The following is a 6,569-nucleotide window of genomic DNA, read 5'->3' as shown; positions in this document are numbered from 1 at the left end:
CTTCTGCGTCACTCTGATTTCCCCCCTTTGTTCTCCCCACTTCCCTGCCCACAGCACTTAGGTACATAACTGTCTTTTCTTTATTTGTATTGATGTCTGTCTCCCCCGCTCTAGACTGTAAATTCCTTATGGGCAGGGAACGTATCTGTTTATTTTATTATACTCTGCCAAGCGCTTAGTACAGTGCTCTGCACACAGTAAGCGCTCAATAAATACGATTGAATGAACGAATCCAATTCAGTCCTGCCACTCAGAGGTCCCAGCTGGTGGGCGATTGGCATGGTCGGGGGAGACACTTTCACATGTTCACTTCAGTCCTTCAGAGAGGGTCCACACTGTTCCTCTTTTTTGTGGTAACAATAATAATGATAATAATGGTATTTGTTAAGCGCTTACTACGTGTCAACCACTGTTCTAAGCGTTGGAGTAGATACGAGCTAATCAGTTTAGACGCAGTCCATGTCCACACAGGGCTCACAGTCTTACAAATATAGAGATGAGGTAACTGAGGCACAGAAAAGTTAAGTGATTTGCCCAAGGTCCTGCAGCGGACAAGTGGAGGAGCCAGGGTTAGAATCCAATTCTGACTCCCAGGAACATGTTCTAACTACTAGACCATTCTGTTTTTCTTGTTAAACCCTTAATGTGTGCCAAGAACTAGGGGTAGATACCAGATAATCAGGTTTGATGCAGTCCCTATTCCACATGGGGTTCACCAAGTAAGGGAGAATAGGATTTGATCCCCATTTTACAGATTTTTGATTGTGAGCCCCACAAAAGGAAGGGATTATTTCAATTCCCACCTGTGCATTTTCTCCCAGCATCTAGTACAGTGTTCTGCGCCAGTGAACGTTTAATAAATATCATTACTGCTATTTTCAGATGAGGAAACTGAAGCACAGAGATGTCAAGTGACTTGACAAACAGCAGACAAGTGGTGGACTTTCATTCATTCATTCAGTCAATCGTATTTATTGAGCGCTTACTGTGTGCAGCGCACTGTACTAAGTGCTTGGGAAGTACATGTTGGCAACATATAGAGGCGGTCCCTACCCAACAACAGGCTCACAGTCTAGAAGGGGGAGACAGACAACAGAACAAAACAAAACATGTTAACAAAATAAAATAAATAGAATAAATATGTACAAATAAAATAAATGAATAATAAATAAATAAATAGAGTAATAACTAGAGTTAGAGTAATACTCTAAACAGAGTAATTGACTCCCAGGGCCTGTCCTTTCCATTAGACCTGTATATCAATCAATCAATCATATTTATTGAGCGCTTACTGTGTGCAGAGCACTGTACTAAGTGCTTGGGAAGTACAAGTTGGCAACATATCAATCAATCAATCGTATTTATTGTGCACTTACTGTGTGCAGAGCACTGTACTAAGCACTTGGGAAGTACAAGTTGGCAACATATAGAGACAGTCCCTACCCAACAGTGGGCTCACAGTCTAGAAGCACAGTCTAAGGCTCACAGTCTATATATATGTATATATGTTTGTACATATTTATTACTCTACTTATTTATTTTACTTGTACATATTTATTCTATTTATTTTATTTTGTTAATAAGGTTTGTTGTGTTCTCTGTCTCCCCCTTCTAGACTGTGAGCCCACTGTTGGGTAGGGACCGTCTCTAGATGTTGCCAACTTGTACTTCCCAAGCGCTTAGTACAGTGCTCTGCACACGGTAAGCGCTCAATAAATATGATTGAATGAATGAATGAATGAATGAATAGACTTCACTTCTTCTAGACTGTAAATTTGCCGTGGGCGGGGGATGTGTTTGCTATATTGTTATATTGTATTCTTCCAAGCACTTAGTACAGTGCTCTGAACATAGTAAGTGCTCAATAAATATGACTGACTGACTGCTTCTTCCTTCTCTAGGTCAGGGCACAGCCACGCACAAACCAAATTGGCTAACACTAGCTGCAACTGTTTCCATTTTCTCCCAGAGCTCAGGAGGAAGGGAAGCGCAGAGGCAAGAATAGGTTTGAAAACCTTGAACAAAGAGAACCAATATTGTATCTGCTACCTTCTCCCTTCAGGCCAAGAGCCGGAGGCCGGGAAAGAACTAAACTTCTATTGACGTTTCAAAAGCTTTTTGGCAAAGATGGGAATGCTCGGCTTTGAGCCTGGAGGCTTTCCCTGAGGTCTGACTCCACTCAGGAAGAACAGACAGCTCTGTGAACCTGAGATAAATGTTGCGATCGGATGGTTTATATCGTTTGTAATTCTGCGTACCTGAAAATAAGGGTGATCATCTCTCCACGGGGCAGAATGCAGGCAAACCTGTTAGCAAGGGGTATTTCCCTCGGAATCCGAATTGCACAGTTGCTCTGAGTTGTGATTCTGAAATCCGTTCGCCTTTGATTCGGGGGCCCGCCTAGAGCAAATCCAAACACTACGATATCTTGAGGGAGGTACCGAGAAGCCACAAGTTCCCGTGGAAAGAGAACAGGCCTTGAAGTCAGATGATCGGGGATCTAATCCCAGCTCCACCGATTAACAATAGTAATGATAGGGGTATTTCCCTCGGAATCCGAATTGCACAGTTGCTCTGAGTTGTGATTCTGAAATCCGTTCGCCTTTGATTCGGGGGCCTGCCTAGAGCAAATCCAAACACTACGATATCTTGAGGGAGGTACCGAGAAGCGACGAGTTTCCGTGGAAAGAGAACAGGCCTTGAAGTCAGATGATCGGGGATCTAATCCCAGCTCCACCGATTAACGATAGTAATGATAACTGCGGTATCTGTTAGGCACGTACTATGTGGAGAGCACTGTAGTAAGTTCTGGGGTAGATACAAGATAATAAAAATAATAAATGTGAAATTGGTTAAGCTCTTATATGCCAAACGCAGTACAAGTTAAGCAGTTCGGACAAAGTCTGTGCCCCACATGGGGCTTACTAGGGAGAGAGCACAGGTAATGAATATGTTGCCAACTTGTACTTCCCAAGCGCTTAGTACAGTGCTCTGCACACAGTAAGCGTTCAATAAATACAATTGAATGAATGAATACCCATTTTACTGTCGAGGAAACCAAGCCATTGAAAAGTTAAGTGACTTGCCCAAGGTCACACAGCGGGCAAATGGTAGAGCCAGGACTAAAACCCAAATCCTCTGTCTCCCGGCCTTTGTTCTTTCCACTAGGCCATGTTGCTTTCAGACCACTGACCTCCTGGCAAATTTCTTAACTTCTCTGTCTCAGTTTCCTCATTTGTAAAAATACCTGATCTCCCTCTCTCTTAGTCAGTCAGTGGCATTTATTCAGCACTTACTGTGGGCAGAGCACTGTACCAAGTGTCTGGGAGAGCAAACATAGAACAGAATTGGTAGACATGATCCCTGACAGTAAGAAGCTTACCATCTAGAGGACTATATCTTAGACTCATAGAGAGTTTTTGTATCTTCTCCGGGATTCAGAACCATGCTTGGCACACCGTAAGTGCTTAGCAAATATTACTATTATGATTATAATAAATAATTATCACAATACAATAATATACTATTATATATTATATAATATATTATTATATATTATAATGTGATTATTATATGATGCATTATATTACTATATGATATACGATTGCATTATTAATAATATAATTATTATAAATAATGATAATTACCTGAGGCCAGGGTGGAGCTACCACACTGGCCTACTAGACAATTGCTAAGGATACCCTCAACTAAAGGTGTTGTGTCTTTCTTTTCTTGTATTTCCCCCTTTCCTTTTTATTTGCTAAGTGCTTACTATATTCCAGGCATTGTATTAAGTACTAAGACACTGTATTACTCCTTTTAGGTACCTTCCATTCACCAATGGTCCCACAAGGCCAACCAGCCAACTCTGCCCAGAAATTTTCAGAATCCAAAAAGAAGCACTTAGTACAGTGCTCAGTGCTTAGTACAGTGCTCTGCACACAGTAAGCACTTAATAAATCCAACTGAATGAATGAACCTTAACTCCACAGTTCAGGAATCTAGAGGAGAGGCGTGGTTACTGTGTTTGAACTGCCTGTGGAGATTGACAATCAGGCTGCACTGAATAACTTTTCGGAAAACAAAATCTTTGTTTTCATTTGAGAAATGGAAGCCCACTAGATGCCCAAGCAAAGATGTTTGTCTTTGGGTGCGTTTTTGTTTGTGGTAGCAAGTGCATATGAAGAACTTCTCATCTAATGTAACAGATCAAATAAGTGTTTTTCTATTTCCCGGATTCTCGCTGGAGTTACTCATTCTCTCAGTAGGACCTGTGCCATTAACTTCCTGCTAGTACAGTGGGGGTCAGGGAACCTTTACTTTTTAGACCATAAAGGGGCATTATCCAAAAGAGTGAATACACTTGGAGACCCTTGGGTGGGATGACAATAATAATAATAATAATAATAATAATAACAATAATAATAATAATAATAATGGCATTTATTAAGCACTTCCTATATGCAAAGCACTGTTCTAAGCACTGGGGAGGTTACAAGGTGATCAGGTTGTCCCACTGGGGGTTCACAGTCTTAATCCCCATTTTACAGATGAGGTAACTGAGGCCCAGAGAACTGAAGTGACTTGCCCAAAGTCACGCAGCTGACAATTGGCGGAGCCGGGATTTGAACCCATGGCCTCTGACTCCAAAACCCGGGCTCTTTCCACTGAGCCACGCTGCTTCTCCAATCTACTCTAATTTTAAATAAAGCGTCATTGAAGGAACAGTGTGAGCAATTCACATTTCCAACCAAATTTAATAAGTGCCCCCCCCCGATACTCTGCCCATACTAGAAGTTAATTTTTTTGAAATAAAACATATATTTATATATGTTTGAGATACCTATATATATATTTACTGTATATATGTCACTCTCAAGGTCGCACCTGGAGAGTTTCAGGTACTCTACCGGTCTCGGCTATGGGAGGGAGAGTCAAGCAGAGGCATACCCATTCCATTCCAAGCCTGGCCAGTGGCTAATGAGTGGAAGATAATCTGCTACATGTCAAAACTCACCCGTGCTGGGCAGCAGCAGCATGGGAGAGAGTCGAGGGTGGAGACTCAAGTTTACTGCATGGAAGGAAGCAATGGTAAACTACTTCTGGATTTTTACCAGGAATACTCTACGGATACACTACCAGAACGATGGCAGATGGAGAGGTGGGGTGTTCTAGGAGAGATGTGTCTGTGGTGTCACCACGGGTCAGAAACGACTCAATGGCATAAGACAAGACAATATATATGTACATATACACATATACAATTTTTTATTTTTCTGTATGAAATTCAATATTCATCCCATAGCCACCGGTTGATGCTTGGAGATCATTTAGGACGTATTTAAAAGAAGCAGTGTGGCCTAGCGGAAAGAGCCCAGGCTTGGGAGTTAGAGGACCTGGGTCCTAATCCTGACTCTGCCGCTCGTCTGCTGTGTGAACTTGAGCAGGCGGCTTCACTTCTCTGTGCCTCAGTTTCCTCACCTGTAAAATGGCAGTTGAATCCTACTCCCTCCTACCTAAACTGTGAGCCCTATTTGGGACGGGGGACTGTGTCCAGGCTGATAACCTTGTAGCTACCCCAGCATTTAGAATAGTTCTTGGCAAACGGTAAGCATTTAAGAAATATCATAATTATTATTATTATTAGGTATCAACAACATCTCCGATAAGTTGTTTGTCTTGTTCCTAGAAAATTTTTAATCTGGAAGTCACCCAGGTTGTAGATAGGGCCCAGATGGGCAGAAGGAACGAGTCCAGGCAGAGAATGGTGGTCAGTGCTGTAAATTGGCTCCCAGGAACTCCGCTAATCCCAAGAGGGCAATATGCACAGGGGAGGGGGCATTAAGGGGCCACCCTTATGCCAGTAAATGATTAAAAAGTGCTTGGGAAGGAAAGTTGCTGTAGAGAAAGGGAGGTGTGTCCCAGAGAGGGGAGGGGCCCAAAAGAGTCACCCTCCTCTCTACTTTTGACTCTTTTTTCTTCCACAGCTCTCCCTCACTGTGGGACTACTTAGGTAGAACCATCCACCTGATGGTGAAATGCAGCCTAATAGTAATGGTATTTATTGAGCACCCACTGAATGCAGGGCACTGTAATAAGCACTTGGGAAAATAGAACAGAAGCACTGGAAACGGTCCATTCCCTCGGTCCGCCAATCCATCGCATTTCTCGGGCGTTTCCTGTGTGCAGAGCACCATACTAAAGGTTCAAGAGAGTATAAGGTTAACAGAGCGGTAGACACGATCCCTGCCCACAAAGACTCGGCAGTTTCTTACACTCTCACGTTACCCTAGGAGTTCTCTTGAATCTTCCCGCCGTGATATTATTAAGCTTACCTCCTCACAGTTGCTCACGGCATTTCATCCTCTCCAACGAGCATCATCGCAAATAGCACAAACAGGATTTGGTGGTTTAGGGCTACTGAGGCTGTGTCTAATCTCTTGGTTCCCTGCTCACCAGCCCTGGCCAGGGAAGGAAGCCTGGAGATGCTCAAGGGAGTGGAAACATGCTTTGGGCTTCTCCCTCTTTGCTCCTGTAACTGTGGGGTTGCAGCCCTCTCACCATTTCCA

General features: G+C 43.0%; 1 non-coding gene across 1 annotated transcript; it reads left to right on the top strand.

Annotated features, from left to right (window-relative positions):
• Positions 1-4,869: 4,869 nt before the first annotated feature.
• Positions 4,870-5,007, top strand: LOC119932675. The gene has a single exon (XR_005452417.1). It is a non-coding gene; the product is annotated as a small nucleolar RNA SNORA7 (small nucleolar RNA).
• Positions 5,008-6,569: the final 1,562 nt, after the last annotated feature.

This window comes from Tachyglossus aculeatus, chromosome 9, assembly GCF_015852505.1.
Source record: "Tachyglossus aculeatus isolate mTacAcu1 chromosome 9, mTacAcu1.pri, whole genome shotgun sequence".
Classification (NCBI taxonomy): domain Eukaryota; kingdom Metazoa; phylum Chordata; class Mammalia; order Monotremata; family Tachyglossidae; genus Tachyglossus; species Tachyglossus aculeatus.
Note: the sequence above shows the minus strand (reverse complement) of the source record. Positions and strands in the feature narration are given on the sequence as shown.